Source organism: Rhinolophus hipposideros, assembly GCF_964194185.1.
Source record: "Rhinolophus hipposideros genome assembly, chromosome: 12".
In the NCBI taxonomy this organism is placed as follows: domain Eukaryota; kingdom Metazoa; phylum Chordata; class Mammalia; order Chiroptera; family Rhinolophidae; genus Rhinolophus; species Rhinolophus hipposideros.
The window spans coordinates 31,179,769-31,204,914 of NC_138058.1; the positions used below are offsets into that span (position 1 = coordinate 31,179,769).

Consider the following 25,146-nt stretch of genomic DNA (forward strand, 5'->3'; position numbering starts at 1 on the left):
TCAGAACCACGTGAAAATCTTTCAATACTATAAATATTGCTATTGTCCTGATTTAAATGTAGCCTAGGAAGAGTAAAACTGTTATGCCAAAATAAAAAAAGTAGGGATCTGTGATCTGTGATTTGGTATCTATGCTTGGCAAAGGGAATAAATATTAAAATATTATGAAAGTTAAAAGTTAAATGAATATTTTGCAATCCAATTTCCTAATTTTATTTCGCCTCTTGCTTGGTTTTACATTCCCTGTATACATAAGTACAGTTTTAGGATTGGAGGAAAATAATTCTGAATAATTTATATGTGTTTTATACTTTAATAGTTTTAAATTATTTTTAAAGTAATAATCAATTTACTATTTTTGTAGAAATTTTCAAACACACATAAAAGTATAGTAAAATGAATCCCAGGAGCCCATCATCTAACTTCAGCAGCCATCAGCTTTCTGCTGTTTTTCTTTCATTTATTTCCCTTCATACAGTTTTGTTCTTCTTGTTTGCTAGAGTATTTTAAAGCAAATCTCTGGCATCATACTCTGTCTGTTTAAAATGCTTCTGTATGTGTTCCTAACAGACTTTAAAAACATAATCACAACACCATTATTATAGCCAACAAAATTAATAAGTTCTTATTTTTTTCTAATAATCCATGTTCAGTTTTTCCCGAATGTCTCAAAAATGTCCTCTTATAGTTGGTATTGTTCAATCAGGATGTAAACAAGTTCCTCACGGTGCATTTGGTTGATATGTCTCTAAGACTGTTTTAGTCTATAACACTTCCCTCTGTTTTTTTCATTTTTAAGTGGTGAAAGAGTAGTTTATTAGAAGAGATAGTACACTCCAAAGAAATAGGAGCAGACCCAAGCAGCAGAGAATGGCTCAAGCAAGGCTCCAGCAAAAGCAAGGCTCAAAAGGATCAAAGGACCCCCTCTGCCTTTTTTATACTTTTTTGTTGTTGTTGTTAAAGAAACTGGGTCACTTGTCCTGTAGAATTGCCTACATTCTGGACTGACTGTATCCCACACACTGTTGTTTTTCTTGTTCCTCTAACCTCCATATTTTCTGTAAGTTTGTAGTCAGATCTAAAAGCTTGATTAGATTTAGGTTCAATTATTTTGGCAAAAGTACTTCATAACAGTAGTTTGTATTTTTACTGCATCACATGTGAAGGAACATAATGTCTGGGTGTCCAATGTTAAGTGACGTTAAGATTATTCAGTGGATTTTGGTATTATTGGATGATCTATTACAGAGTTCCCCATGAACTTGTCACTTAACAGTTTAAGCAACCATCAATGATTTTTGCCTGATTGGCCCAGAAAACAATCAAGTACAGTTTGCCTGACCCACAAATTCTCATTTTCAAATCTGATAGGTTTTGACCTAATTAGCCACTGCAGTTGCTTTCAAGTAGAAGAATTATAGTTTTGAAACTAGGTTAGTTAAATAATTTTAAAATTAAAAAACAAATCTCATAGGCACTTAAGTATGTATAAGCTATAATTTTAGCTAGCATTTTAGTTGTGATATGTCTCATTCAATGGGTTAATCTTCCCTCTCTCCCCACTTCACCAAATACAAAAATTAACTCCAAATGGATCAAAGATGTAAATTTAAGAGCAAAACTCATAGAAGAAAATATAGGGGATAAATCTTCACAACTTTGGATTAGGTAATGGTTTCTTAGATGTAACACTAAAGCACAAACAACAAAAGAAAAAAAAATAGATAAATTGGACTTCACCAAAATTAAAAACATTTGTGCTGCAAAAGACACCATCAAGTGAGTAAAAAGATAATTCACAGAATGGGAGGAAATATCTGCAAATTGTATACCTGATAAAGGCTGTGTATCTATCATGTATCAAGACCTCTTAAAATTCAATAAAAAATTCAACTAAAAAAATACAAACAACCCAGTTTAAAAATGGGAAAAGGATGTCAATAGACATTTCTCCAAAGAAGATATACAAATGGCCAACAAGCACATAAAAAGAAGCTTAGCATCATTAGCTTCAAAGAAATCATCAGGTCAATGCAAATGAAAACCGCAGTGAGGCTCCACTTCATACTCACTAGGATGGCTGTATTCAAAAAGACAGATAATAATAAGTGCTGTTCAGGATGTGGAGAAATTGGGACCTTCATACATTGCTTGTGGGAATGTAAAATGATACAGTGACTTTAAAAAGCAGTTTGGCAGATCCTCAAAATGTTAAACACAGAGTTACCATATGACTCAGCAATTCCACTCCTAGACATAAACAATATAGAGTTCCACTATAATAAAATTATATCATGTATAATATATATAAAAGTAAACATATATCCAATATAACATATATATGATAAAAACTTATGTCTATAGGGCCTATTACATAATATATATCATTTTAGTTAAGATTATTAGAGGTTTCTTAGTGAGATATTGTTGATACCCTGCATTACTGAAAGAAGCAACGCAAAGTCTACTAATCCAGATAGTTTTTAAAAGAGCACAGAACGTAAAATTAAAATACACACAGTGATACTAAATATTTTCTATATGTCCTTACTTAGTTATGTAAATGTATGTAAAAAAAAAGATAAACTGATACCCTCTTGGGAGAGTACAAGATTTGAAAGGGAGCAAAAAGGACTTAACTGAAATATTCCAGGTTTTTTTTAAAACAGGAGGAATGTCTTTATGTGTTTATCATGTAATTAAAAATAAATGTTTAAAAAAGTATATAGAATTTAAAATAAATTTTGAGGTATAATTCACATGCAGAAAAGTACACAAATTATACATTTACAACACAAGACATCACTAAGTGAACACATATATGTAATCACACCCAAGTCAAGAATTACAATATTACAAGCACCCCAGAAGATACCCCCACACCTCTTCTCAATCACTGTCTCACCTCTCCACCCCAAAGGAAAACACTACCCAGCTTCTATCAACATAGATTAATTTTGCCTGTTTTGATTTTATGTAAATGGAATCATTACAGTATATACTCTTGTCTCATTTCTTTCATTTAATGTTATGTTTGTGAGATTCATTCATTTATGTTGTTGCCTGAGGCTGTCAATGCTCTCAGAATTTGACTATTAATAAATGACTTTTTAATAAGGGTTTAGCGCCCTTAAATAGTTTTTTAAATAACCAAGTAGGTTTGAGTTTCTCTATTCACGTAATTTAGGGGGGCAAAGTGTGCCTGACAACAGTGTCCAACATCAAAATATAAGCTCCTGACCTCCAAAGGATCTGTCATCACCGAAAGAATAGTAAATGATCCGAAGAGCAAAATTTCAATTTAAGAATCATTCGAATTATCTGGATCAAACTGCATAAAATTTGATTAAACTCAGAATTGATATATCTTTAACCTAAATAAGATATTGTTACTTCAACCTTGTGATTAAGATCTCCTGTTAATCGTTTGTTAGTGAAAAGAAAAGAAACACGAGGCTTATGGGGGCAATGATAAATTTAGATCTCTAATGAAAGATTAAAAAGGGAGATATTCATGGCCAAATCCCCCAACAGCAAAGTGTGGAACAGCATGAGCTTTTGTCACATGCTGTTTTAGGCCTTGAAGCCTAACAAACAAGTCACATGCTGTTTCAGGCCTTAAAGCCTAACAAAACAAAAATATGGGAGTTCGTGGAAATAGAAATAAAACCTAAGACTAAGCACAAACCCTGCCTTTTGCTTTGGCCTGGAGGCCTAAGGTCTGTTTCTTCTACCTTCCAGGATGACTTCTTATCTGTATTATGGTCTTTTATGAGTCAGTTGAGATCTTCACCTATCACTCCCAGATGAAGGCACGAACCCTCTTCAAACTCTGACTCATCTCCTAGTCCTAGCTTTTCAGATAGGGGGTAGACAGCAAGAAGAGTGAGCAGGGAATTAACTCTCTTTCTGCCACTGTTAAAGCAACACAGCCATCCAGTCCAGTGGTTTCCATTGACTATACTTTGCTGCTTAATTTTGGCTATTGCCCTGAACTGTTGCCAGGCAGAGCACGTAATCTGCGTGTCTCACATGTGCTTCAATAACTGTTGTGACACACCCTGTAATAATCAGTATCACTATTGTGAAATAGCAGTATCACTGTTCTTTTGCAGAATATTAAAAATAGGCCTAGGATGCCAGTGACCACCTTTAGATTTGTTACAACCCCCTTATTTTAAAAATGAGTAGACTGAGGTACAGAAAAGTTAAATGATGAGTAATTAATATACTTATATCATGGAATAACGAATTTAGTGGAAAGCATACTGAACCATGACTTAGAAGACCTGGATTCTGGTATTCACTTTAAGAAGCCCTGGCTTTGTGATTCTGGCCCCTTTTTAAAACTTTTCTCACTTTACACCATTCTGTTTGGTTTTTGCCCCCAATAAATGAATTACTCTTTTAATTTATAAAATATGTGACTGTCTATTATAATTCCTTTACAAATCACAATTATAACATTAAAACTCATGTTCCTTTTTATTGTTTCATTTGTGATGTTCTAACTAAGGTGAGCATTAAGATGATCAGATCTTATACTTGTTTCTTCCTTACGCCCCTTCCCCCGTTTCCTTATTCTCCTTAATTATCAGAATAAAAGTCACCATGTTCACCTAGATGGTCTGCATTAACATTTCTGGAAATGTGATCATTTCCTTATATTTGTTCAGGTAAACAAAGATAATTGAAACATTAAAGTTGAATTGAGTTCCCGCCCTAAATTACAAACGCAATGGGTTGGCACCTAAAAGTGTTGTCATTGATGATGGATTGGTCATCTCCAATGGCAAAGAAACCTAAATATGCTCAAGTGGACTAACTCATATTGGATTACCTCACATAATTTTGGTAACATGGCATCTCCATTTATCACATAGTGCAGAAAATTTGAATTTCCTTTTGAGTATCTGGATGAGATTTTATCTTGGAATGTAAAGTTGCTACAGAGAAACAGATAGACCTGTTCAAACCCGTTTGGGCATTCTTAAGGATAAATGATTGCTGTTTACTCTTGGGTTAAAATTATGAGACAGGAATGCTTTCCATTGCTGATTTGGTCTGATAAATCACAGTGTTGTAGAAAAAGGCTTTGTTAAGCATTATAGATATTTTCATAAATTTTGAGGACCTCTAGGAAAAAGAGTTGACTAGAGACTTGCTAGTGTTGGCTTTGTACCACCTGAAAGTGTAATCTATTACTCTTAGAATAATAGAGCTCATCACTCAGAGATAACCACTGTTAAAATTTAGGTGCATTTTCTTCTAGTATTTTTCTATGCGTTTTTTGGTTCGATTTTCATAATTAAGATGAAAAGCTATCTATAACTTTGTATCCCACTTTCTCCCTTTGCATATATAGTATAAGCATTTTTTAAATATTATCATGTATTTTCTTAACCGTCATATTTAATAGTTCATTGAGTGGTTATACCCAGGCTGTATTTGATGCCTGTCCTCTGTGCTCACATATTGTTGTGTTAAGATTTCTAACAAGGCATTTATTCTGCATCATTTTTTTTTATGTGGGCAAGGTGCAATCTCCTCCTGTACACCCAAGCTGACACAGTGCTCAATCCATAGTAGACACTTAATAAATGTTTATCTAAATTAAATGAAAAATTGACACTTTTGGGGGGGGGTTGTTCAATTAACTGCATGTAATGGTCCGTGTTACTTTCTTTTGCCATCAAAATATTATGAAAAACCATGTTGGATTCCTTCGTTGAATTGGCCTTTTACTGCATGTCTCGTTTTTTTGTCTATTAAACCAATCAACAATTAAAATGACTTTTCTTAATAAACCTCTACTGGTTCTTATTGTCAACCACCCAGTATTAGAATTTACCAGGTATTCACATATTATAGTAATCTATTCTAAAATTGTGCTGGGGATTAACACCAAACGTGTGTGTCTGGCCTTCCATGAATTCTTTACAAGAGGGCCACAAAATTATAACTAAGGTGAAAAATTAATATTTTCCATAACTGAGTATATACACGGTCATGGTGGTACCTATCTGCCATGACCTGAAGCCAAGTAGGTACAAAGCAACATCTAATTTGCTTTGAGGTAAAGTGCTTATAATGTGACAAACAGCAGGCACCAAAGAAAGATTCCTTGTATCTCAGAATGTTAATAAATTAGCTACTGGAGAATAAGATGGTCAAAGAAAAATCAAAGGACAATTCAAACAATGAATGATTAGTGTGCTATTTTATTTGTATACGAGGAAGATAAATTGACAGATTGAGTCTATCTAATAAAAAAAGAACAGGATTTGTATAAAGAAAATGGGAAAGAGGTGGAAGCAAAAACATATTTTGGGGAAAATGAGCTGTTTTCCTTTTCTTAGGTAAATGGTGATTAGAAGAAGCTTGCAACCATGTGAGTTATTTAGGAATTCTCTAGAAAACCTTAGAGGTTAGCTGTGGAATATTCATGATGGACTGTCTCTGCCTGATGTCTGCCTGTGTCCTTTTTTAACACCTTTTGTTCATCTTAGGTTTGTTCTGCCCATCAAAATTTCTCCAGGGCTTACAAGTCACAAGAGTAAATGGTTCTACTCCAATGAGACATAGTATTGAAAAGTGACCAAGTTAAAATTTTATAAGAGGATTTTCTGGGCAGCTGGTTGGCTCAGTGGTTGGAGTGCAGTGCTCATAACAACAAGGATGCCGGTCCAATTCCCACATACACCAGTGAGCTGCGCCCTCCACAACTAGATTGAAAACAACGACTTGACTTGGAGCTGATGGATCCTGGAAAAACACATTGTTCCCCAATAAAAAATATTTTTTTAAAAAAGAGAATTTCCTCTAACAAGTGATTGGCTTAATGAAATAAATTGGTGTAATCAATGCATGGAATGAGTTGACTCATGCAACTAAAAAGTATAGGAGTAGACTTCAAAGATTTCAAGCATAGTGTGTGATCAGGGACTCAGTTTTGGTTTGTAAAAACACATTAGAAAAGAAAGCATATATAAATTCTGCAGTGTAATTAGACACAGGGGAACTGACATAAATAAGCTTAAAATAAAAAGGCTTACATAAAGCACAGCCAAATTGTTAACAACTCTGGAATTGTGACAATTGCTAATGATAAAGGGAGAATTTAGAAACATAAAGACAATTTGCTTAGATATTTTAGGTCTAAACAAATACATAATTCTCAGACAGACAAATGGGTTTTCTAAAAATAATTTCCTTACTTTATTTGACTGGGGTCCTTATTCCCATTAAGAAACCCATTTAAAGATAAAATAAATGAGAAGAATTAGACTTTTTTATACATGTTAAGTTTTTCTGAGGATAGATTCAAATGATGAAAATCTGTTATATTCCTTTTCATGTTTGTTTTTAAAAAATATTTATTTACTGAACCTGAGGCAGATTAGACAACCAATTTTAAATGTATATATTTTAATTCAATTTCAAAGTGTTTTTTCTCTCTCTCTCTTCACACACACACACACACACACACACACACACACACACACAAATTAGCATACAACAGTTGGTCTAAAGTGAAACAGTCACCTTAAACTATTCCAAGTATTTTTACCCAAGGTTGAAAAATTGTTTATCCTGAACATGAAAACCTGTAACAAATTTAAATTAATTATATAAAACTTGTTATTTGTAGTTTTACTCTTGTAAAGATCAAAACAAAATGTACAAGTAACTAATATACATCAATCACAGTATAATCCTGGCTTATCCACACACCAAAACCAGATGTTCCTTTAATTTTAAACGCATCACCAGAGATCAAGAGAAAGTCATGTCATTTCATACAAAACAAAATTCACATGTGCCAAAAAAGATCCAAGAAAAACAAAAACAAAACCTCTAGTACTGACAGTGATGTTCAGTACCCTAATTAAAAAATGGTCAAATGCCACTGATCAAAAAAAAGAATAGTGGCTGTATATCATTGCAGTGAAATCAAAGAGGCTTTAACCCTTTGCCTTCAGAAATCTAGATTTTTCCAATTACGTAAATACATACCTACTGTGTGCCACAAGTAGAGAAAGTGGGTATGCCAGCATAGAAAGAAAAAGAGCTACAGTTAGTTGAAACAGCCAGAGAATTGGCTTTAATAGAGACTTCTTACAAGGTCAGGCAGAAACCAAAAAATGGTTACTAGCTGCTTGTGTCATCGGTTTAAGTAAAGGTGAAGTCCTATGGTTCAAAGGGAAAATCTAGGGAGAGAAATGTTGTTACAGATAAGTCTTATCTTTAAAGCAAAAACAAGATAGACAAAGTGTAAAAGTACCAACCTGGTAGCATACTCGGAAGTCACAGAGCTCTGCCATTAGGTGGGTGGAAACTGTCATGATCCAGACAGTTGTTTCTGGTAAGGACTCAACAAAATGAATCTTTAATGAACTGCAGGATGAGGAGGTCTAAAGAATGCAGTCAGTTTAGTAAAGTTTTTTCCAACCTGCATTTTATTGTGACAATGAAAGAAGATGTAATAAGGTCCACACGCCTCCATTTCATTTACAGCATTGGAGCTCGGGAAGGGCCTGTATAATGGAGGCAGAATTCAAGTAAGAAATGGTGCTAATCAAATGTCAGATTCTCACTCTACGTTTCCTAAAGTGGTGTTTTCCCCTAATGTCTATTACACAACGAAACATACGCTGTGAATGTACAGTTCAGAAAATAAAAATGTAAAAACTAATGACATTATTATGGCCAAGATGTTTGGTAAACTGTGTTACGCGAGTTTCGGATCACCAGAAAAAGGCTTTTTAAACAACCCTTGGGACTTCAAAAAATCTCTCCATGTCTTGGCAACTGGAAGAAGAGCTTCAAAGAAGGACGGAAGGCCCACTCTGCTGTTTTTGTTGTCATTGACCGCTCTGTGTATTCTCTCCTGGACTTCCATGTCTTCCTGTTCACGTTTCACAGCTGTCATCTCCAGGGCTGGCTCATGAATCATTTCTTCTAGCTTGTTCCGGTGAGCTTGTGTCCACGTCTTACCCTTTCGCCCCCCTCCTCCCATTCACGTCACTATCTTTGGGGTCACGGTAGACATCCAATTGCTAAAACAAAACTTATGTGTTCCACCCACGTGGGCAGCAAAAGTGTATTTCCCACTTGACTCCCGCCGTCCTTTATAAATCCCTTCATGATCGATCAGGCCGGATCAGGCCCGATCAGGATCGTGGTAATCCCCACGACGATGTTCAGGAAACCGCCCTCGGCCACTTCGAAGATGAGGCCCCTCGTGGTGCCTGCCCGAGGGGACCCGCTCCAAGAAGCACTCCTCGGCATGCGTGTGATGCTGACAAAGTAGCCGAGGCTGTGGGTGGCCAGCAGGGTGGCCGGGAGCTCCTGCAGCTCAGCGAGCACCACTGAGGTGGGGCTGGAGCCCAAGGCAGGACCAGCACGGAGGCCTCAGCGCCGCCCATGCAGGCTGCGCCTCCTCTCCATTCTATTCCTTTTAACTATTATAGAATCATTTTTCACATTATATCAATTTGTAATAATTTAAATTTGTACCTCCATATGTAATAAAATAATTCTCTTTTCATTTGTTCCTATGTCCTTTGTTCATGGAGTTCTATTTGAAGTATAAAGGACTTTGAAATCAACCTAGTATAAGACTTGGAGAGAGATAAAAATGGGATTTGGTGAGAGAAAGAAGAAGGGAAGAGAGAAAATGATAAAGTAGAAAATATAATATTTTTAAAATTCTCATTGTTCAAACATCTTATAGGATTAAATAATCTTTCGAATCTTCTCATTGTCTTTTAGGTAAGGTTAGCTGCAAGCACTATATTCTTTGATATTTTGAATTACCATTTAATCAATATCCTTTTAGAAATTTATAACTCAATTCTAGTTTTAAACAGCTTTATTGCGATATAATGTGCATACTATACAATTCACCCATTTAAAATGTATAATTCAATGGCTTTTTAGTATATTCACAGAATTGTGCAACCATCATCATTATTGATTTTAGAATATTTTATTGCCTCCAAAAGAAACCCTATATTTCTTTGCTATCACCCCCAGCCCCCCACACACACACATCTAGGCAACCACTAATATACTCTCTATCTCTATAGTTTGACTTCTCTGGACATTTCATATAAATGAAAGCACACCTTTGATGGCCCTTTGTGACTGGCTTCTTTTATTTAGCATGTTTTCAAGATTCGTCCATGTTGTAGTATGTATCAGTGCTTCATTCATTTTTATCACTGAGTAGTATTCTATTATATGGGTATAACACATTTTGTTTACCCATTTATTAGTTGATGGACGTTTGAGTCATTTCAACTTTTTAATTACGATAAATATTGTTGCTATGGACATTCATGTACCAGTTTTTATACATACTTACAGCTGTGCAAACATATGTTTTTTTTCTCATTTTTCTTTGGTAAATACCTAAGAGCAAAATGGCAGATCACACAGTAACTTTATGTATAAGCTGTTGAAGGACTGCCAGACTGTTTCCCAAAGTGGCTACATCCTTCTACGTTCCCACCAGCATTAGGTGAGGGTTCTCATTTCTCCACCTCCTTGTCAATACGTTATTATCTGTCTTTTTTATGACAGCCTTCCGAGGAGTGTGAAGTGGTATTTCCCTGTGATTTGCATTTGCGTTTACCTGATGGCTGATGATGATTGAGCACCTTTTCATTGTTTATTAGCCCTTTGTGTGTTCTTTGGAGAACTGCTTATTCAGATCCTTTGCTCATTTTTAATTGGGTTACTTACCTTTTATTATTAAGTTGTAATAGTTTTTTATATATTCTAGATACAAATCCCTTTATTTTGTCTTTTGTTGTTTGTGCTTTAGATGTCATATTTAAAAAGCCATTGCCGAATCCAGGGTCTCAAAGATTTAAGCCTATGTTTTCTTCTATGAGTTTTATATTTATTGCTCTTATATTTAGGTCTTTGATCCATTTTGAGTTAATTTTTGTATATGGTATGTGGTAGAGAATGAACTTCATTCTTTTGTGTGCGGATATCCAGTCATCCCAGCACCATTTGCTGAAAAGACTATTTTTTTCTCCATTGAATTATGTTAGAACCTGTGTTGAAAATCAGTTGACCATAAATGTGAGGATTTATTTCTAGACTCTTTAATTATATTCCATTGATCTATATGTTATCGCTTCTAGGCCTTTTGGCTAAGATCAAGTGTGATCTATATGTTTATCTTTATTCCAGCACTACATTGTAGCTTTGTAGTTAATTTTGAAATTGGAAAGTGTGGGTCCTCCAACTTCGTTATTGTTTTTCAAGATTGTTTTGGCTATTCTGGGTCCCTTGAATTTCTCTATGAATTTTAGGATCAGTTTGTCCATTTCTGCAAAGAATCAAGCTGGCATTTTGATAAGGATTGTGTTAAATCTGTAGATCAATTGGAGGAGCTTTGACCTTTTAAATATAGTAAGTCGTCTGATCCATGACCATGGGATGTCTTTCCATTTATCAAATGTTCTTTAATTTCTGAGTAGAGGAAGAGAGTCTTCAACTTCTTGGCCATCTTCACCAGGAATTTAGCCTCTGCAACTTAGAAATGGAGACACTAAAATGCCGGGGGCACCTCCTGGTGATATACTGTATCTCTTGACTATGAACGAAGGGGAAAGAAAATCCTGTTTTTTTGGTCAAATGTACCTGGAGTGGCCCTTCCATCAAGCTAGCTGAAGGAGGGGAGAGAGGGGGCAGGTTGTGGCTCAAGGACCACAGACTCTTGCTCTTCAGACTGAAATTTAATAGATTTCCTTGAGTAAATATTGCTTTGTTTGCTGTATTACCTTCAGATAATATTCAGAGACTTTAAATGGGTGGTTTTTGTAATTTTCACCTGTTTCGGTTATTTTGTAGGTGAACAGATCCATGCATAACGTCATGCGGCCATTCTGGAAACAGAACCCCTTGAATTTTAGCTTTTGCAAATAATCTAGAATAATTAAAATAACTGAAGTCTTGAGAGGAAATGGTTCTTATTTGTAAGCGAATAACTACTACACACTCAATTCTTTTGCAAATGATTCTATTGGCTAGATTAACAAGCATTGTCATGAAAATAATGTTTTCTTTTTAAAGCAGCATGAGTTGATACATGGATCTGTTCCCTCACTTGTATTTATAAACACCATATATAAATACCACATACATATCTATCTATCTATCTATCTATCTATCTATCTATCTATACAAATGCATGCATACGTGCATACATACAATCAACCGAAGACATATAGAGGGATGGTCATAGCAGTACAAAACTCATAAACTGGAAAAAACCCAAATGCCCATCAGCAGGAAAGTGGATAAATGATGGTTGCATATTTTTAAATGGCATTAAAACAAAAAGGTATGAACTACTGCTACATGCACTATGGGTAACTTTCACAGACATATGTTAAATGAAGAGTAAATGTATGTAATATAAATATGTGTAACATAAATGTATATAACATAAAAATATGTTAAAAGAAGAGTAAATGCTGTTTGACTCCATTTATATGATGTTCAAGACAAAACTAATCTGCTGTTAGAAGTCAGGATAGTGGTTAGAAGTCAGGATAGTTGAGTAAGTAGTAATTAGGAAGTGGGCAAGAGGGAGGTTTCTGGTTTGTGGAAATATTCTACATCTTAATATCGGTGAGGGTTAAATTTTGTAATGTAATGGGTGTATGCATCCTAAAATTTCATCTAGTCATGCAATTAAGATTTTTGCATTTTATAACGTGTATGTTATATTTTACTAAGAAAGTAAAAGCAAAACTTATGGAGAAATGTTCTCCCAAATATTCATGCATTGCATTTTCATTATTTGATAACATGAGCCTGGGATTATTTATGAAGGAAGCTTTAGTTGAGAGGACATTCTAAGCCAAAATACCCTGGCAGAAACATTTTGGAAAGTGAAAATGTTCTAAGTGAAAACAGCCCTTTTCCTTTGCTGCCTGTGGATGCAGTTTTCCCTGTGCTTCTTAGGGTTCCCTCAGGCTTCTTAGTCAGCAGCTCAGCTCCCAGAACTTACCAGCAGGGGTCAGCGCTGTACAAAACCCACAATCTTGAGCCTGAGGTGAGTTGGAACTTTCTTCCCAGTTCAGTCACATTGCCCTGGCCTTATCAGTTCTCTGACTCAATATCTCCAGCTACACTTTTCTGTTACCACCACCCACTCCCACGGTCATAACATAGATCAGAAACTTCACTGCCTTCCTCACCCACTCAAATACACTCACTCATCCTTCCACTTTCTCAACTAACCCTCCAGCAGCACTCCTTTCACCTTATGAAGCCCTTCAGTCCAGTGACCTGATGTTTCTCCCCATCCTTCACCAACCGCTAATCCAGCCCTGACATCATGGGTCATCAGTGTAATCACTTTTGCAAACACCTTCATTCAACTCTTTGACCATGCCAGACCCAGCTTTTAACCCATTAATGATTTCCCACTGCACTTGGCATAAAATACAAAAATTTCTCAGAGAGCCCCCAAGGCTCTGCATGCCCAGCCCTAGACTGGTACCTCCCCCACCCCACGCTTTCAATTCTCCCCCCACTTCCTTCAAGTCCACCCTCTTATTCTCTTTCCTGACCAGATGTTTATTTCCTTCAAGATACAATTTAAAAATATACCCATATTTGTGTACTTGTTTGTTTAATGTTTGTTTTTGACTTAAAACTATGCACTCCACAAAGGCAGCAACTATTCTGATTTGCTCATCTTTTATGCAGGTAGTGCCAGCCACTTGCTGGAACCACAGTCGATGTTCAATAAGTATCTGTTGAATTAGAGTATCAGTCTAAACTTTACCCCACAAAGACAGGAGACAGATGTGGGGCCCTCTGTTGCTTTAGAAAAAACCCAGCACTTTATATTTGTATAATATTTGTCCTATCAAATCACTTCTCATCCATAATTATAACAATTGCATAAGGTAGGTTGCATAAGATAGATATTAAAGTTCCCATTTGATAGATGAAATAAATGAGGCACAAAGAGAGTTGACTAAAATGTCAGACTAAGGATTAAAGCCAAACTCTAACCCACCCATTTGTGCATCTAAACTAGTACATGTAAATGTTCAGTCTCTTGATCAAACTTGTAGTGGAGAGAGTAGCTTAATAGTTAAACGCTCAGACTCTAAGGACAGACTGTCAGACTGTTAAGGTTCCAAATCCAGATCAAACACTTAAGTTGCTTTGCCCTTGGGAAAGTTACTTAACTTCCCTGAGCTTCAGTCTCTTCATCTCTAAAGTGGAAATGACAATACTATCTCATGAAGTTGTAGTGAGGTTTTGAAGATATTTATATATCTTCACTACAAAACCTGACTACAATATATATACAGAGATATGTGTATGTATATACTATATGCACACAGTGCTGACCATGGTACATGGGAAGCACTCAATCAAAAAGTTATTTGTGGAAGTCTTTTGAGAATAATAATTATGTTTCATACTCCTCTGTAACTCTAATAATTAGCGCAATGCCTTTCACAGTGATTTGTTTTGTTTTTCTGCGAAAAGCTTTATTGTTTTAATTTGGTCCACGTCATGGGCGAGGGCACAAGGGTGGTTAGAACCACTGTCTAATGGTTGCAGGGAGAGGCTCAGGCAGAAGCCCAATGCCAGGCGGACACAGAGGGGCCCCTCAAAGGCCTCTGGGCTCCAAAGGCTCCTAGTCGAGTTTGAGGGTGAGCCTTTTGAAGAGATATACTAGTCAAGCCCGGCCTGGGGACTGGCAAGCATGTGGAGGTTAGTCAGGTGGTCGCCCATCTTCTTGATGAGTTTCACCTTTTCATCCAGGAAGTGGTTCTCCCAGAAGTGACAGAGGTGTGGGTCTGTGCGGGCAGCACCCAGGGCCTGCAGATCCAAAAGGGCCTGGTTCAGGTTCTTCTCCATGACCACGGTGGCTTCCATGGCATCCTGAGTTTTACCCCACTCATCTTGGGGAGGCTTCTGCAGGTCCTGGAAGATGGTGTGGCCATCACGCTGGTTTTGCATCTTCAAGAGACGCTTGGCGACCTCACGCTTCTCCTTGGCCAACTTGTGGATGAAGTGGCCCACGTCCTCCAGAGCCACATTGTTGCAGTCGAAATAGAAGCCCAGAGAGAGGTAGGTGTAGGAGGCCCACAGATGCAGGTTGACCAAGCGGTTGACGGTGGCCTCCACCTGGGTGGAACAATTCTGGTGAACTTGGAGCTCGTGGTTGCTCAGTAAAGGAGTTAAGCTCAAACAACAGTGTTGGCTGGTCTCAGAGGCCAAGGATGGCTGAGTTGGTTCCGAAGGTTAAGACTAGAAAAGAGGTTGGAGGGTGGTCGGAAGGTGGAAGAAGGGGCTTCCCTGCGTCTGTTCCTCCCAGACACAGTTGTAACAAGAGACAGATCGAGGGGACTGCCGAGGGATCTCACAGTGATGTTTAATACAAATGTTTGACAAAACCTGGCGGTACTGGAATTTCTGTTTTCTTGAATTTATCCATATCTGTGAATACTGTTGCCTTTGAGGAGTGAGAAAAAAAAGTGAAATATGTACCCTTGGTGTTACCATTCCCATGTGCATACCCTTTAAGACCTGAAAATTAGGAGCAGGCTTCTAGTTGCCTATTCTGTGTTAGCTCTCTCATTTTAGTGTCCATTTTCCTGTCCTTCTTTGGAAGAATGTAATTGATATAAGTTGTCTTTTTAAACCCCTTTTATTCTGGGATGGGTTATATACTATAACCATGGCAGTTATTGTGATTTAACCTAACAAGTCATTGACATAATGGGTTAATCTCCATCCTCATAGGAGAGGATAGAAAATTAAAGAGTAGGAGGCAAAGTAGGCAGGTCGGTTCTCTTTATGATGTTTTCTAAAGAAGTTTATCAGAATGGAAAAATCACATGCCATTTGAAAAATTCCTTTATGCAGGATAAAGTGATAATTTAAAATAAATCCACAAGAAAGAGGTAAAGTTCATGACGTTTTATTTATTTTGCTTGGGTCCTTTTAAAAATGTGTGTTGCTGTAATATTTTTGTCTACTGCAGTTATGCAGTTATGCATACAAATATATAGAAATAATGACCCATAATGAAACTTGTGAAACACATGAGTGCAAATTTAATGGAAAAAGAACACAAATGACTAATGGGTTGCAATATGTCAGAATAAAATGTTTTTGTTTAACTACGTATGGTGATGCGTCTTTCTCTGTTTTTGTCATCATTTATTAACATTTATTACATGGTCACTTGAGGTTATGAATCTGCAGTAAACATTGTTAAAAGTACAGTGAAAGCATTCTTCCCTATTCTGTTTCTTTTGTGGAATTCAGTAAACTATTAACAGTATAGAACAGAACAGTCTCCATCTCAACGTTCAATAATCCAAAGTAATGAGGTCCAGCCTTCCAGTTTTAGTTGAAAAACTACAAATTATTAGCTTCAATAGGTTCTCTTGTACCTACAGTCCATTTTTTTTTTAGAAATGTTTGATTCTTTCCTTTTGTTTACAACTTTTCAAAGTAATGAGTTGGTTCTCTAGCATTCTCCACACATGACCAATGAGATTTTTTTTACTGTATAATTTTAAACTTACTATTTATACAGTCTTAATGTTTTAATTCATCACAGCTATAATTTCTATTGATAATGAAATTGTCCCCTCTTGTCCCCTCAGTGGGAACCTCTTCTTGTTTGCTCCTGAGTCATTCTGACATGACCCTATTAATCACTGAAAACCGCTTTTCTGGTAGACTAAGATGGTCCACGACTCCTCGTGTATATATTTCCTGCTTCAGACCTGGAATTAGCCATTTGTTCAAGAAGCTTGGCTCTTTTTGATAGAAAACTATATGTAGAAACTACAATCTAATTGTTAAAGATGTTCATTATTACTGAGCTAGTCATTATTTGTAGGCTTCTTCAGAAAGGTACTTTTACCAAAAATTCTAATTGATCCATTTGATGTATGTTGTATCTCATTCACCTCACTTTGGAATGTCTTGTTTTCCCCAACTTCCCAGTGACTCCTTTTATGGATTTGAACACTCATCTTCCCATCTGGTTTTTTTGGGAAGTACCCTCTTCTTCTCTAAAAATCTTTAATTGTTAGAAATTGATCAATTTTGAGCTCCTTCTCCAAGGAGCCTATACAGCATAATTCTCAAGGAGGCAGCCTTTGGAAAAGGCTGCCTGGACTTTAATCCATAAAGTGGGACATTAACTTGATGCAGTGATGGCTTCCAAGCATCCTACCAGGCAAGCTATCCTAGACAAGGTCATGGTGCAGTAAGGCTTGCAGATCAAATAAAAATGCTCGAATCACACAGTTTGTCGAATCACCTTGAAACATACAGCTAGCCATACTACTTCAATCCTGTGTTACACAAAGTTCTAATGTTCTCTCTCTCTCTTTCTGCCATATCACTCTTCCCTGCTAATGGTACAATTACAAAGACCAAAGCCATGATTGAACAAGGGTGCTTAACAGGAAGTTACCTGAAGCAAACGTACACTTACTTTTTTGGAAAGAAGCTGGGACAAAACCTTTCTGGCCAAAAGTTGTAGCTTGCCAATTAGTCTACTGAGCAGCTGTGGATTTTCTCTGCATCTTTTGGATTGAGCACATGTGGAGCCAGAGTGGAACTGTAATGGGTGTCATCAATGGGTGCCTGATTTTGGACATGATACTAAGATATGATAAAGATATCATACAAATATATGGTGATGGAAGGAGAACTGACTCTGGGTGGTGAACACACAATGGGATTTATAGTTGATGTAATACAGAATTGTACACCTGAAATTATGTAATTTCATTAACAATTGTCACCCCAATAAATAAATTTAAATTAAAAAAAAAAGATATCATAGTTATAGAAAAAAATTTTAAGAGATGTGGGTTTGAAACAAAGCAGGAGAACTTGATAGTATTATTTTAACACTTGGGGTTAGTAGAGAGCAGTTGCCTTTTATTTCTGCTTCTCGGTTCTGTATTTACACTAGCAATTCAAAGTGGTAGACAGAGTGTGATCTTCAGAACCAGGCTCCCTGGGATTTTCCTAGTGCTCCATGGGGTTGAGGGAGGTAGTGGGAGACAAGGAGTAGAAGTTAAGGGTACAGGGTTATGGAAGATACCGCCATGTTGGCCACCACAATGAGTTAAAGGCCTTATGGGCAAATACGGGTATGCTTTGAAAAGTCAGGGTTGAACCACCTTAAATCACATTCCTAATTGCAGGACAAGCTTATGGCACCAAGGATAAACATTAAATCTATAACTGTGATTTTCAATACATTCTATCCAACTTAAAAACAAAGCGTTGTTTTTAATAAACATTGCTTCAGCCACTATGGAAAACAGTATGAAAGTTCCTTAAAACGTGAAGAGACGAGCAGTCATATGGTCCAGCAATTCCTTTTCTGGGTATTTATCCAAAGAATATGGAAACATTAATTTGTGAAGATATATGTACCCCTGTGTTCATCACAGCATTATTTACATTATGGAAGCAACTTAAGAAAATGTGAAATATATGCTATATAATCACTTAGTTGTAAAAATAGATGAAATATTGCCTTTGAGATGACGTGAATGGGTCTTGAGGGTATTATGCTAAGTGAAAGAAGTCAAACATAAAAGGACAAAACTGTGTGATGTCACTCATATGTGGAATATAAAACAAAAAAGTAACAAACTAATAAAACAAACTCATAGATACAAAAAACAGAATGGTGGTTACCAGGAGGAAAATGGGGAAAAGGGAAGGCGAATTGGGCAAAGGGGGTCAAATATATGGTAACAGAAGGAAATGAGATTTTTGGTGGTGAGCATGCAATAGAGCATAAAGATATTGAATTACAATGTTGTGCACCTGAAATTTATATATTATTAACTAATGTTACCTCAATAAATAAAAAAATTAAAATTAAAAAATAAACATTGCTTCTTCTGATAATCCCAATGTATCTAGGGAAGATATTTCAGGTTAATGTGATCATTGGTAGAAAATTTAAAATGTGAAACCTCGGATAATGTATATGATATGAAAATTTGAAAATAAGATTTTTATTTATAAGACAATTTATAAAATATAATTTTAAAATATACACAAAATTACCATCCTAATATAATTATTTTTAAATTTTGTGCTGCTTTTTACTTACATAGATAATCCTTAAAGAATTATCATACGATTTTTCTATTTCACATGCTGCTTTTTCATGTTTCTAAGTCTTCCTAATTATCATTTTAATACCTTATATTTTACTTTGTTGATACACCATAACTTACTCAGCTATTCTAATGTTGGATCCTTACGTTACTTTCACATTTTAAAATATGTCATAGTAGTGCCACTGGGAAAAGCTGTATTAATGTTTGTTTTTGCTTTGCTTAAATATTTTCTTTGGGATAAATTTTTAGAAGTGAAAACACAATATCATGCATATCTCTGAAAGCCAATCTGATTTAAATATTCCCTACATGCTATCTTGACTCTGTGGATCACTTTTTTCATTTTTCCTTCCAAGGTTATCAGAAAAATCCTAGTGCTATCCAAAAGGAAGATCTTTGTTGCTCCTTGCATCAATAATATACACACATGTTCTAGAATGGTCCTGTGACACAGCATTAAGCTACATCACCAGCGTACAATAGCTGACTGGTTTAGAAAAACAGAAAAAAATGCAGCCTTGCAGTGGCATATGACTTTTACCCCAGTTAGATAAATCATTAACCCAGACACTCTGTGGTACAGGGGATTTAACTAACTTTGTAAATCAAGTCAGGAAGCAAAAGTAAGGAGCTGTGGCTGCCTTCCTTTCTGAAAGAAAAATGGATAAGAAATAATTTGGTGAGGGGTTCCAAGCAACATGTTGTTGGTGATCTCACTAAACATGTCTTCCCTCCCATCGCTAAGGGAAAAATACGCTTCAAGAAAGGATTTTAAATGACTGTAAAAAAAAGCCCAACCAAAATATCCCCCACCTCCCAATTAACCCTTGGGAGACTTTTAGGGGAGTTGAATGAGCTGTTGTTGGTTTACCTACTACCAAATGTTGACCATATACAGGGGTTTGGCAAAAAAACATATACAAGTGCACACTGGTCAACGTTGCTCAAGCAGTAGTTTGCCGCAATCAGAAGTGTCTGGATGCTGATGGTAACCACTTTGAGCACTTCCTGTAATTGACTTGCATGCATCTTTTGTTATCAGTGTATATTGAATATTACAATTGTAATAGTTTTTCCCTTTCTTAAAATGTGTATACATTTTTTTGTCACCCTCTGTAGTTTATCTGATTTCAGACTGTCCCAACAAGGACCAAAATACACCATCACCCTTACCTGAAGCAGTCACCTTGAGCTAACCTGGAAGAATACAGAGTCTGTGCTTAATTTGTTAAGTGATAGAGAGAGCCACTCAATGTTTTTGAGGCAGTTTCACCCTAGCTCACTTCAGGTAGTTTAATTTGGCAGCCACAAATGGGATACTATAAACAGAAGGTATCTGATTTACTTGAAACCTTCGGTAACTGTTTCTGCTCTGCCACTTTTGGTTGAGTAAGCTCACATCACTACTTGGTTCATTTTATTCATCGCAGCTGCCCACAAAGGCAGATATCGACGTAGAAATTGCTATGGGTCAAGTGAGGGGAGAACTTTTTCATTTTGGGAAAAGACATTTAAAGTTCCCTTAACTCATTTTTCAACATTTGGTAGTAGGTAAACCAACAACAGCTCATTCAACTCCCCTAAAAGTTTCCCATGGGTTAATTGGGGTTTGGGGGTATTTCAGTTTAATCTGGGTGTTGGTTTCAGAGGTGTGCTCAGTTTATGAAAATTCGCTGAGATATATACTTATGTACATTTCAATAAAAAGTTAAACAACAACAAAATAAAAGCTACAAGGCAATATCACTTCATAGCTACCAGAATGCTAAAATAAAAAAGCAGAAAATACCAAGTGTTGGTTAGGATGTACAGCAACTGGATTGCTCACATGTTACTAGTGGAAACTTACCTTAATACAATCCCTTTGGAAAGCTGGCATCATCTGTTAACAGTGAAAATATGTGTATCCCATGATCTGATAATTCCACCCATAAGTAAACATACCTGGCAGAAATTTGTCTGTATTGTTGCCAAAAGATATGTATAAGATTTATATGATACCATTTGTTCAATATATTTTAACAACTTTATTGAAATATCTTTGGCATATAAAAATTGTATATATTTAATGTGTATGTTTTAATGTTTTGATATATTGTGATATCATTTCTAAATCATTAGATTGAGGAAAAAATAAATTTTGATATATCGAAGATATGAACTTTATACAAATTATATATATATATGTATATATATATTTGGTGGGATGTCCCTGAGAAGTTAAGTAAATTAAGTTATTTATGGACTGAACTCATTTTTGTAAGGATAAAAAAACAAAGACAAAACCCCTTTTATGTGCATCTATGTATGTAAGAGCAGGAAGAAAAGACTATAAGTAAACAGATCAAAATATGGTAGGGTAAAATTAAATGGGAAAGGAGAAGTGAGATGATTAGCTTTTTCTTAGTCAGCTCTGTATTGTCTGATTTGCTAAAACCAGAATTGTTACTAGTTAATTTTTTTTAACTTTATTTATTTAAGTGTGTTTTTCCAGGACCCATCAGCTCCAAGTCAAGTAGTTGTTTCAATCTAGTTGTGGAGGGCGCAGCTCACAGTGGCCCATGTGGGGATTGAACCGGTAACCCTGATGCTAAGATCACTGTACTCTAACCAACTGAGCTAACTGGCCACCCCACTAATTAATTATTTTTGATTGAGCTATAATTCACATACCTTAAAACTCACCATTTTCAAGTATAAATTCAGTAATTTTTAGTACCATATATTCAGAAAGTTGTGCAAGCATCACCACTATCTAATTCCAGAACATTTTAAACACTCCCCTGGGCCCCTCCAATAAAAAATTCCCCTATACCCACTATCCACTATTCCTCCTGCCTCCCAGCCCCTGGCAACCACTAATCCACTTTCTGTCTCTATGGATTTACCTGTTCTGTACATTTCATATAAATGGAATCATATAATACTTATGTGACTTTTCATGTCTGGCTTCTTTCACTTAGCATAATATTTCTGAGGTTCAACCATGTTGTATCATGTAGCAATAGTTCATTCATTTTTATGGCGGAATGAAATTTTATTGTATGAATATAACACATTTATCCTTTCACCAGATGATCGTCATTTACATTGTTTTTACTTTGGGGATATTATGAAAAATGCTGCTAGAAACATTTGTGTACAAGTTTTTATGTGGACATAGGTTTTCAGTTTTCTTAGGTATATACTTAGGAGTGGAAGTGCTATGTCATACAGTAACTCTATGTTTAACCTTTTGAGAAACTGCCAGACTACTTTTTAAAGCAGCCACATCATTTGACACTCCCACTAGCAATGTATGAGGGTTCCAATCTCCACATCCTTTGTTCACTTGTTTTCACCGTAGACCCTCTTACCCATGGTTTTGCCTTCGGTAGTTTCAGTCAGCCAGGGTCAACCAAGGTGCAAAATGTTACATGGAAAATTCCAGAAATTAATAATTCATAAGTTTAAAATTGCATGCCATTCTGAGTACCATGATGAAATCTCAAGCCCTCTTGCTCATGGTGTCCAGAACGTGAATCATCCCTTTGTCCAGCGTACCCATGCTGTATATGCTACCTGGCTGTTAGTCACTTAGTAGCCATCTTGGTTATCAGATTGACTGTTGTAGTATCGAGTACTTGTGTTCAAGTAACCCTTATCCTCAGAAGGTCAGTGTAGCCTACCGCTACATCACAATGCCTATGTCACTGACCTCACTTCATCTCATCACTTAGGCATTGTATCATCTCACGTCATCACAAGAAGAAGAGGGGTACGTACTATACAGTAAGATATTTTGAGAGAGAGACCATGTTCACATAACTTATTACATATTTCTATAATTGTTCTTTTTTATTATTAGGTATTGTTAATCTCTTACTGTGCCTAATTTATAAATTAAACTTTATCATAGGTATGTATGTATGGGAAAAACCGTAGTGTGTATAGGATTCAGTACTATGCATGGTTTCAGACATCCCCTGGGAGACTTAGAATGTATTTCCTTCAGATGAGGGGAGGACGAGTATATCTATCTTTTTTTATTATGTCCTTTCTGGTGATTATGAAGTGTATCACATGTGTTTTGATTTGATTCTCCCTAATGGCTAATGATGTTGAAACATCTTTTCATGGGCTTATCGGCTGTGTGTATAACTTCTTTGGCAAAATGTCTATTCAAGTCCTTTGCTCATTTTTTTATTTGGTGATTTGACTTTTTATTTTTGAGTTGTAAGAGTTCTTTATATATTCTGTGTGGAGGTCCCTTGTGATATATGATTTGCAAATATTTTATCCCATTTTGTGTGTTGTCTTTTTATTTTCTTGATAGTGTCCTTTGAAGCATAAAATATTTTAATTTTGATGAGTACAATTTACCTATTTTTTTCTTTGATTTCTTGTGTTTTTGATGTCATGTTTAAAAAATCATTGTCTAATCCAAGATCATGAAAGCATACACTATGTTTTCTTCTAAGAGTTTTATAGTTTTATCTCTTAAATATAGTTCTTTGATACATTTTGAGTTAAGTTTTGTATATGGTGTGAAATATGAGTCTACTTTCATTCTTTTGCATGTGGATATCCAGTTTTCCCAGCTTCATTTGTTGAAAATCTATTGTTCCCCTTCCCCCCATTGAATTGTTTTGGTACCTTAGTTGGAAATTAATTGATCAGAAATGTTTGGGTTTATTTCTGGACTCACATTTCTGTTCCATTAATCTATATATTTAGACTTATGCCAGCACCACATGTCTTGACTACCATGTAGGTAATTAAAAAAAAATAATAAACCAATTTAAACAATATATTTGATTGAATTTAGTCATATATCATCAAAGACTCATGAAAGCTCTCTTTGGGGATCTTATTCTGTTTTAAATTTTATTAATCCATGTATTTGTTTTCTGTTGCTGCTAAACAAATTACCACAAACTTAGTGGCTTTATGCAAAAGAAATTTACTATGTTATGTATCTGTAGGTTGTAAGTCTGACATGGGTCTCATTAGGCTTAAATCAAAGGGTCAACAGGGCTAAATTATTTTCTGTAAGTTCAGGGGGCGAACCTATTGCTTTGGACAGCTTTCAGAGGCTGCCCATCCTTCTTCAAAGTCAGCAATATTGCATCTCTGGCCATTCTGCAGGCACATTTCCCTCTCTTCTGCTTCCCTCTTCCCCATTTAAGGAGCCTTGTAATTATATTGGGCCTTGTAATTACCTGGATACTCCAGGATAATCTTCTTTTAAAGTTATCTGCCTAGCAACCTTAATTCCCCATTGCCATCTAAGCTAATATATTCACAGGTTCTGGGGATTAGGGTATGGACATCTTTTCTCAGGGAGTAGGGAGAGGTGTTATTCTGCCTACCACATTCACCATCACAAACCTTGAATCAGGATACAAATTTTTCTTCAGTGTTATTGAGGTGTAATTGATAAATAAAATTATAAGATATTTAAGTGTACATCTAGTTGATGTGATATATGTGTACGTTATGAAAGGACTCCTCCCATGTAGCTAATGAACACATCCATCACCTCACATACTTTTTTTTTTTTTAAGTGAGGACATTTAGGTTGTACTTTCTTAGCAAATTTCAATTATACAATAATGTTATCAACTCTAGTCACCATGTTATGTATTATCTCCTCAGACTTTATTGATCCTACAGCTGAAAGTTTGTACCCTTTTACCAACCTTTTCCCATTTCTCCCACCCCTCAGAACACAAATTCTTTTTAATAGTTTCATTGATTGGTTAAATGAGTTGCATTTAGCTCATCCACAAGTAAATAACAAGGCTGGGGAGAGGACACAGGTGTTTTAATTCCCAGTGTTAGAATCCACTTGCCTCATTTTTCATTCAAGAAATGTTTATTGAGCGTTTAGATGATGTGGCATATAACCTATGCTGCTTTAATAAAGGCATTTTAGGCTTAACCAACTTGTTAGGTTTTGAGTTCAAGATCTGAAATTTAAAAATTTTAAATA

At 35.9% G+C, this 25,146-nt stretch overlaps 2 pseudogenes across 2 annotated transcripts; both read right to left on the reverse strand.

Moving 5' to 3' along the window:
* Window positions 1-8,731: 8,731 nt before the first annotated feature.
* On the reverse strand, window positions 8,732-11,897 carry LOC308505996 (transmembrane emp24 domain-containing protein 2-like; annotated as a pseudogene). Its single transcript has 2 exons — window positions 11,852-11,897; window positions 8,732-9,371 (listed from the first exon to the last, which is right to left on the reverse strand). The product of its transcript is annotated as a transmembrane emp24 domain-containing protein 2-like (transcript).
* A 2,792-nt stretch (window positions 11,898-14,689) lies between these two features.
* LOC308505997 (ferritin light chain-like) lies at window positions 14,690-18,139 on the reverse strand (annotated as a pseudogene). Its single transcript has 2 exons — window positions 18,134-18,139; window positions 14,690-15,282 (listed from the first exon to the last, which is right to left on the reverse strand). The product of its transcript is annotated as a ferritin light chain-like (transcript).
* Window positions 18,140-25,146: the final 7,007 nt, after the last annotated feature.